We start from the raw sequence: 9,804 nt of genomic DNA on the forward strand, positions 1-9,804 counted from the left end.
ATTAAGCTCTGGAATTTGTTGCCAGAGGATGTGGTTAGTGCAGTTAGTGTAGCTGGGTTCAAAAAAGGTTTGGATAATTTCTTGGAGGAGAAGTCCATTAACGGCTCTTAATCAAGTTGACTTAGGGAATAGCCACTGCTATTAATTGCATCAGTAGCATGGGATCTTCTTAGTGTTTGGGTAATTGCCAGGCTCTTGTAGCCTGGTTTGGCCTCTGTTGGAAACAGGATGCTGGGCAATAAGACCCGTATTGTCCTTTCTTCGCCAAAGGTGGGATCAGCATTTCACCTTAAATCATGCCATTACCCTGGCAGGGTTCAGAAGGCAGAGTGTATAGGGAAACGTAGAGACCTAAGGTTCCTAGATAGAGATAGTTGGAAGGCACTGAGTTCAGGAAATCATACAGGCTCTTTGTCTTGTTCTTAGGGCATAGAAAAGACAGGCACCAACCAAGGCTTCAATGGGCAGATGGATAAAGGAGATGATAGCAACAGGATATCTAATGAAGAAGTCAGTACCAAGATCCTGGGCAGACTATAGGGCAACTACCCAAATCGAGATATGCAAGGCATCAATGCCCAGATTTGTGAAGCATTACAGACTGCACCTCCACAAAATAACAGAGACTAAATATGCTACAGGGGTCCTGGAAGCAGCTCTGGCTATCTCCCACCCGGCATGCGTTCAGCTTTGGGACATCCCACAGGATTACTGGTCTAGCAGAACAAAGAGGAAGGTACAATTAGGTCTTACCTGCTTATCAGCTTTCCTTGAATCCTTGACAGTCCAGTCTCGATCCCACCTGAAGAACTAGAGGTTGAGAAAAGATAGACAGGGGGGAACGTATCTACTCGAAGGGTGAATGGAGGTGGTTCTTCTCTTTCTTTTTTGGATTAGGGTTGGTTTATCTTCTGGTGCTCCACCCTGATTAGAATATGCAGATCCACCTCTGTGAGGTCCAAGGCTGCTAGGCATTCTCCTTTTCGAACCGTTGCAATGATGAAATGCTGCGTCTTCATTTGAAACCGTGGCACCTTGAGGGCTGCATTCACCTTTTTCAAATCCAAAATTGGTCTGAAAGTTTCCACAAAATACATAGATATTTCCCTTTCTCTGTTCCTGTCTGGGAACCAGCACTAGCCCCCATACTCTGCATATGGCCATCTGTTTGGTGAACAGGGTGAGATGATATAAAGGCTCTCACACTGGTAGCCACCTCTAGAACTCACTGGGCCATTGGGATCTTGGCTCACTCTTTGTAAGAGAGAGCTGACTGCCCTCCGGCAGCCGAAGAGAAGAGAAGACTGGCTTTGTTTCAGTGTGAAGACTTAGTTCCCCCTGAGCACAGTTATCTCGGGTAGGCTTTTGCCCATCCAAAAAGGACTGGACCGTGCCAGAGCCCCATCTCTGAGATGAAGGGTGGAATTTGTTCTGTCCCTAACCCCCTGGAAAGGTTCCTCATTCTTCCTTTGTTGGGTTTTCTGTTTTTTTTTTTATTTTTCTCTCTATTCCAGGCTGCAGGTTTTACACCTGTACCAGCTGCTGGCAACAGAGAAATACCGAGGGACTGCAGGTGGCCCAGTGAGTTAAGTAGCAGTGGCAGTAAAGCATCTGCTGCCAGGAGGCAAAACCCAGAAGTCTGGCCTGAGCTGGGGTATGAACAGGACTTTAGGACTGATGTCAAAGCTTAAAAAAAAATGAAGGGGAAGAAGGGACTGTGGATTAAGAGAACCATGAAAGTTTTAGCTTGGATCCTGCTGCGCCAGCCTCTATGCATATAACCGCCCCACAACCAAGTTTCATACTCCTGCCACCCCATCTGCTGCCAGGGGGAAAGCTCATTAGCAGGTAACATCTTCCTTAGGAAGATCCTGCAAAGCAGCCCGCGTGGCCTCCACTCCTAGGAAGGAGAACAGACCTCTCGCCCCGCTGACGTCTGAAGCAACGGCAGCACAAAGTAAAATGCATTGGCAAGAACCACCCCAGGGAGCTGTACTGCCATCAGCACTTTACTTCCAGTTTATTCAGAATAAATTACTAAACACATTTCAAGTGTAAAGAGTTTATTATTGTTCCAGTTCTTTTTTAAAATATGAGAATTTTACCACATCCAAGTGCTGGATAATTCTGGCATTTTCTCCCTTTCCATTCTCTTTACTCTGTGGTGAACGCATTGTGCAGTGTCCCTATTACCCACTCTGGAATGAAAAGCAGGGTGGAGGCCCAGGCTCTGCCAATCATCAGAAGCAGCTTGAGCCACAGTCGTTTTGCCTCCGGCGCTCCTTGCACCTGCTTTACAAGGATTAATGCACTAACACTTTTCTTTTTTATAAATACAACCCTTACCGGCGTCCTTTGCTACTCCACGGTGAAGAGGCAGCTTTTACTCTGGAAAATATTTCAGCACTAGAGTTAACCCTACAGTGCTTTCCTTATTGCTATGCAGAAGGGGGCTGAAGTGGATTGAGCTTGTAAATGTGAGCCTGCCCCACAAAGGAACTTTTTTTGCTGTAATTATTGCTGGCAGAAGCTACAGAGGAAGCCAAAACTTCATTCTCCTTTGTCTTGTGCTGCTGCCTATGCCCCTTTCTGGAGCGCAAGGATGGATGGTAGCTGGAGCTTGCTCTTTAGTGGCAGAAGGTACCTTTTCTCTCTCTCTCCCCTATGCAGAACTGTCCAGCTCCATTTCACAGCTGGATGGCTGCCTACCCCCCTTCTGCTAGAAGTTTTCAAGGACTGCCTTGCATTTGCTAACCGCATCAGATTTTTATCCCCCCTCAAAATAAAAAAGATAGCTCCAGTTTCCACTCATGCGAAGCCAGCCTTCCTGCCACACTCACTCCCAAAGCCATCCAACGCTTCGCTCATTCTACGCTGCCTCGCACAGAGCCACCTCCTCCTCCCTGCTCCGTCTCTACGCCTTTTACTACCTGTGACACTGCGGCCTAGCAGCAGCGAGGCAAAGGCACTGGGCCCCCACTGCGGGCAGCATTAAAACGTCACTTTAAAGCACGGGGAGCGAGGGGAGGGGGCCCTGAAGAGAAACACCCCCCCCCCCCCGCCCGCAAAAAAAAAGTGGAACCAGGAGGGGAGGAGGCCCTCCGAGAGCTCCCCTGGAAAGGAGGAGGGGCTGCAGGCCCAGAATCTCTCTCTATTCTATGGGTAAAGTGATCCGGATAAATACAGCCCAATAACTTTATACATAACTGGATCTTCTTTGGAATGAGGTCTGGTATGGCAGATAACCTTAACATTGGGGATACTCACTGAGAGGTTTATTCCACCGCCCTCTCCCGCTAACCTTGTCCCTGAAGTCCCGCATCTCACAAAAAACTGGGGGCAGCGGACCCCTCTTCGACCTTTCACTTTGGCCTCAGTTCTCCCCTTGGTAAAGTTACAATTGAACGTGAGAGGTCAGCAAACGCCTGTTCTGTACCAGGCCCAGAGGCTGCTGTGCCTTTAGCGTTTGTTCAGATCTGATAAAGGAAGAAGAATTATTGTGAAGCAGGCAGCAGCGTGCGCTTTGAAACCTGACAGGAGCAGACAAATCCTTGCTCTAGCCCAAGCAAACACCTTGAAAGGCTCAGGTACTTTCTAGCTTTGAAGCTTGCTTTTCCTTTCCACATTCAAAAGACATTTACTGGTTCAGGTAACTTTTTAATATGTATTTTGCAAAAGATTTTCCTAGTATAAAAATTAAACTAGGTACAAACCCTGCATGATTTTAGTTGCCTCTCTGTGTTTAGGATAGAAGCAACCAAAACGATGCAGGATTTATACCAAAAGCCCCATGAGTTAAACAGTAAAGGACATCAATATGGATACAGAGGGAGACGATGCAGACATTTAAATACCTGGAAGGCATTAATGCACCAGAATTAAAGATTTTTCAGTAAAAAGGAAGTTGTAGATATGAAACTCCAGAGGGGGGTGGGAGGTTGACTCTGGAACAGAAAATATTTTGTCAGAGATAGGGTAGCAGATGTCTGGCACACCCTGCTGGTGGTGAAGGTAACAGCAGCAACTGATTTAAAAAAAAAATCAGAGGATAAATACAGAGGATGTGGTAAAGGGAACAGTAATGAAGCACTCTGGTAACCTGCATGGAGCAGCAGTTACAACCCAAAACAGCAGTGAATCGATTGCATTGTAGGACAGGCACAAAGGATCCTTAGCTGTGGGGGAGTGAGAGGTAAAGCCTGGGATAAGCACAGATGATCCTAGCTGTGGGGGGAGTGAGGGGTAAAGCCTGGGATAAGCACAGAGGATCCTTAGCTGTGAGGGAGTGAGGGGTAAAGCCTGGGATAAGAACAGATGATCCTTAGCTGTGGGGGAGTGAGAGGTAAAGCCTGGGATAAGAACAGATGATCCTTAGCTGTGGGGGGAGTGAGGGGGTAAAGCCTGGGATAAGCACAGAGGATCTTAGCTGTGGGGGGAGTGAGGGGTAAAGCCTGGGATAAGCACAGAGGATCCTTAGCTGGGGGAGGGAGTGAGAGGTAAAGCCTGGGATAAGCACAGAGGATCCTTAGCTGGGGGAGGGAGTGAGAGGGAAAGCCTGGGATAAGCACAGAGGATCCTTAGCTGGGGGAGGAGTGAGAGGTAAAGCCTGGGGATAAGAACAGATGATCCTTAGCTGTGGGGAGGAGTGAGAGGTAAAGCCTGGGATAAGCACAGAGGATCCTTACTGGGGAGGGAGTGAGGGGTAAAGCCTGGATAAGCACAGAGATCCTTAGCTGTGGGAGAGTGAGAGGTAAAGCCTGGGATAAGCACAGAGATCCTTAGCTGAGGGAGGGAGTGAGGGGTAAAGCCTGGGATAAGCACAGAGGATCCTTAGCTGAGGGAGGGAGTGAGGGGTAAAGCCTGGGATAAGCACAGAGGATCCTTAGCTGTGGGGGATTGATGGGTAAAGCCTGGGATAAGCACAGAGGATCCTTAGCTGAGGGAGGGAGTGAGGGGTAAAGCCTGGGATAAGCACAGAGGATCCTTAGCTGTGGGGGAGTGAGGGTAAAGCCTAGGAAAAGCACAGAGGATCCTTAGCTGTGGGGGAGTGAGGGGTAAAGCCTGGGATAAGCACAGAGGATCCTTAGCTGTGGGAGAGTGAGAGGTAAAGCCTGGGATAAGCACAGAGGATCCTTAGCTGGGGGAGGGAGTGAGGGGTAAAGCCTGGGATAAGCACAGAGGATCCTTAGCTGTGGGGGAGTGAGGGTTAAAGCCTAGGAAAAGCATACAGAGGATCCTTTGTAGGGGAGGGGTGTGCAGTAGAAAGGACGGCCCTGCTGTCATGTTCTTTGAAACTGCATTATGTGTTTCTATAGTGCGGGTGTGTATACAGAAGCAGGGAGACTATGCCAGCTGCATGTTTAAGCCTGTGAAGGACACGGTTGTAAAGAAGAAAGCAGTGACAGCACACAGGGATGTTTTATAGTTAACAGAAAAAAGTAATTAGTAAGGGATACTGAAGTGTTAACTTGGCCTTCCAAGAACTTGTTTGCATTTGTAAGCAAAGAGCATGGCAAGGCAGATGGCGATCTCTGGCCACATCCAGGACATCTCAGTGTGCTTTTCGTTTTTTGTGAGCAAAACGGCGCTGCCTTTGTTTGTAGAGATGACGGAAATTTACAAACAACCCTGGGGAAAAAAAGAGAAAAAAACAAGACTGCCAATGGGAGCAGATTCCACCTTTACTCCTTTTCAGAAATGCTCTAACTGAAGGACAAAAGTGAGCCAATGTGAATGGATAAATTACCTACCTGAATTTCATTTTCCTTAGCATAGACAGAAGGGCTCAGAACCAATGGGTTATGCTCCCCTGCCAGCAGATGGAGACGGAGTCAAGTTTCAAAGCTGACATCACCCTAGATACACCCCTGCAGTATTCTCTTCAAAAGCCACTGTGGACATACTAATCAAGAAACCTGATTAAAAATGGATAACCGTAACTGTACTCAACCAATCATAAACACTAAACCCCAGTAAGAATAGATCTAGGGACTGGATGACGGCTTACCCATAATCTCTTGGAATAGATATCCATGCCACGGGCAAATCCTTGGTATCGTTCTTGGGCAGCCGGGGGCGGGATGCTGAGTCCATCTGTCTACACTAAGGAAAATAAAGTTATCAGGTATGTAATTTCTCAATTTCCTAGGGTGTAGCCAGATGGACTCAGGACCAATGGGATGTACAAAAGCTACTCCCGATCAGGGAGGGAGGCTGCTCACAGTACAGTTAATATTGCCCTTGCAAAGTCTGCGTCTTCTCTGTCCTGTAGATCCAGGTGACAGAACCTGGAGGTGGTGTGTAATGAGGACCACGGCGCCACTCGGCAGATAGAGGAGGGAACAGCAGTCCGAGTCCCCCCCCCCATGAGACTGCCTGAGCTCTAATCTGAGAAGGGGGTAGCTTTCCTGCCTCCACATAGGCTCCCATCACCATCTCCTTGATCCAGCAAGCTAAGGTAGTCTGCTAAACTGGTTCACCCTGCTTCCTTCCACTGTGAAGGACAAACATCTTTTCGGACCAGTTCTGAAACTTCCAGATACCGCACCAAAGGTCTACTGATATTCAAATGATGGAGGCAACGATATTCTTCCACGTCCTTGTACTTACCTAGAAATGACAACGAAATGGACTTATTCAAATGGACCGCCGAGACTACCTTGGGCAAGAAGGATGGAACGGTACAAAGCTGTAACGTTCCTGGAGTCATCCGGAGAGGAACGGTTCCCGACATGGCAATACCTGTAGTTCAGAGGTAAGACGTGCCGAGCATAAAGCCACCAGGAACTGTTTTCAAGGTTAATAAATGCAAGGAAAGACTGCGCAGTGGCTGAAAGGAGGGCCCTGCCAAAAATTCTAATACTAGATTAAGATTCGACAAGGGAACCGGCCACCGTAGGGGGTGGCTGGAGATGCTTCACTCCTTTCAGAAAATGGGCCATGTCCAGATGAGCCAACAGGCGGGTTCCGTTCACCTCGCCCCCTGAAACAGGAGAAAGCCACTATCTGGACCTTCAAGGTGTTAAGAGTCAAACTTTATTCAGCCGTCCTGCAAAAATTCCAGAATTAGTGGGATTTTGACTGCCTGAGGGGGGGGGGGGGGGGGGGGGGAAATGACACCGTATTCCTTGCACCAGGCCCCAAATACTCTCCAGTCCCACACATATGCTAGGGACTTACAGATTGTCCATGCACGGAGTAAGGTGGCAATTACTGCCGCAGAACATCCTCACTTCCGACATTACTCTGACCGCTTTGCCTCGGAGTCTGTGACCAAACCTTAGGCAGGCTAGTCCGACTGCCCAGGCTTCTAGGTGATTGATATTCCATCCTGACTCCTCTTTGTTCCATTGTCCTTGGGCGGTTAGCTCCTGGCAGTGTGCTCCCCATTCTCGTAGGCTGGCATCCGTGGTGAGTAGGATCCAGGTTGGGGAAGATAGTCTCGTTCCCTGGCTCAGGTGGGCTTCTTGTAGCCACCATCGTAGTTGGGCCCGAACTCTGTCCGGAGCTGAAGCCGTACGGTGTAGTTCTGGGACAGTGGATTCCATTGTGATAGTAGTGAGCATTGTAGGGGTCTCATGTGAGCTCGTGCCCATGAGACTACTTCCATTGTGGATGCCATGAGGCCAAGAACTTTAGGTAATCCCATGCTGTGGGGCGAAGTTCGCTCAACAGGGTCGTAACTAGGTCATCAGTTTTGATCTCCTTGTCTGTGTCAGGATGACCTTGTCTTGGTTGGTGTCGAACCGGACTCCCAAGTATTCTAGAGATTGGGAAGGCTGCAGGCAGCTCTTGTTTGTGTTGACCACACACCCAAGGCTCTCCAGTAGACTTGACTCTGTTGGTTGCCTGGTGGCTTTCCTCTGGGGATTTCGCACTGATTAGCGAATTGTCTAGATAAGGGTGCACGCGGATTCCCTTCCTTCCTCAGTGTTGCTTCCACCACCACTATGATCTTGGTGAACGTCCAGCGTGCAGTGGCTAACCCGAAAGGTAGTGCCCAGAACTGGTAGTGACGGTCCAGGATCGAGAAGCGTAGAGAAAACACTGATGGAGTTCCTGATCTGTGCTAAGCAGGCGCGTGTCACCACGGCACAGCAGGCTGCGATCTGTAAGACATAGCGGAGACGTCAAAGGACTGTTTGAGGATAGATTCCAGACGTCTGTCTTGAGCATCCTTGAGTGCTGCTCCTCCCTCCACCGGGATAGTAGTGAGCTTCGAGACCGCACAGACCATGGTATCCACTTTCGGACATGCCAGGAGATCTTTGGCGGCTGGGTCCAGAGGGTACATGGCTGCCAGAGCCCGGCCCCCTTTGAACGTGGTTTCTGGGGCATCCCATTTCCAGGTCAATTAGTTGCTGGACGACTTGTAATAGTGGGAAATGGCGTGAGGTCTGACGAAGTCCCTCCAAAAGTGGGTTTGTCTTAGATTCCCCCGAAGCACTTGAGCCCAGGATGGCAAGCTCTTTTAAGCTGTGTGTGACCAGGTCTGGAAGCTCATCCTTGGTGAAGAAGCATCTCATGGTTCGGTGGGGTTCTGTCCCCGGAGTTCCCCTTCCTCCAGGGATTCTGACTCCTCATCTGAGATGTCTGTGTCCCCGAAGGTGGGGCTTCTGGGCTGTGGGATCACTTCCCTGGGCATAGAGTGTCCTGGCATGTTGAGGTTCTCTGGTGGGGCCTGTGATCGCATTGTAGGAGGCACAGTTCATGTGGACGAAGATATGCAGACCTTTGAAGAATTCCACCCAGGAGATAGAAGCTGGGTCTAGACTAGGGGGCGCCGTGTCCCTGGGGAGCCTCGTTTGAGGCGGGGTCCCGCTGTGCGATGCTAGGTCCAGCGTTGCCACTCGAGAGGCTGGGGTGGGCCATGAGTTGGGTCCCCTAGGGCCTCTTTGCACTGTATACACAGGGCTGTGGCCTCCTCATGCTAAGCAGCTCTAATGTGGCATTGTGGGCAAAGGCCCTAAGCTTTGGGCTTATTTTCAGGTGGTGCCATGGCTTGTGCGCCTACAATACAGTTGTGCGCTCTGGTGTGCGTCGAAATTGCACGCGTAGGTTGGTGCGTGCAGAGAGATGTGCGTATGGGTCGAAATTATGCGCCCGGCACAGTGAGCGCGTGGCTATGCAGTTCGCTTGTGTGCACAAGGTATTTGTGCGCAAGTCTCGCGATGGCGGACAACAGGGGCCAAAATGAGATTGGCGACCACGTGGACAATATGGTGACCACCTCGGAAGGTCTCCATGTGGGAGGACCCTCGGATCTGGTCAGGGTCTAGCCCTGCTAGGGCGGATCAACCCGGTGGTACTGGTCCCGGCTGGCGACCTGTGCGTCTCCTCAAGCTTTGGAGACCGGAAACTTTTAAATAGATTTCTACCTTACCTTGTCCCAGCACTTCCCGGTCTCATTCGGGTGGTCTCCAGCTGCGGGGAGGGGGGGGAAAGAGGGAAAATACTTCACCGCGCACTCGAAGTGGCATCCGCTGCCTCTCAGCCTCACCCGATGTCGGGGGCTAGGTCCCCGCCACCTCCAAGGGATCGTGGAAATCACCTCGAGAATTCTCAACTGGGGGAGGGGACCCCAATGTGTGACACCGCAGGAGAGCGGGGCTCGTCTGTAGAGCTAAGATTTCTTCTTATTTTGGTTTTCTTAGAGTAATTTTACCAAATACTGTGTGAGGGTGCATAGAGTCCCTAACTGCTATGGAGACGGAAAATACTGAAGAGCTGCACTTCCTGCAGGGGTCTATGTACTAGGGGCTGACGTCAGATTGGAATCTGATCCGTCTCCAACTGCTACGGTAT

The sequence above is a fragment of the Rhinatrema bivittatum genome, chromosome 13 (genome assembly GCF_901001135.1).
Source record: "Rhinatrema bivittatum chromosome 13, aRhiBiv1.1, whole genome shotgun sequence".
Classification (NCBI taxonomy): Eukaryota; Metazoa; Chordata; class Amphibia; order Gymnophiona; family Rhinatrematidae; genus Rhinatrema; species Rhinatrema bivittatum.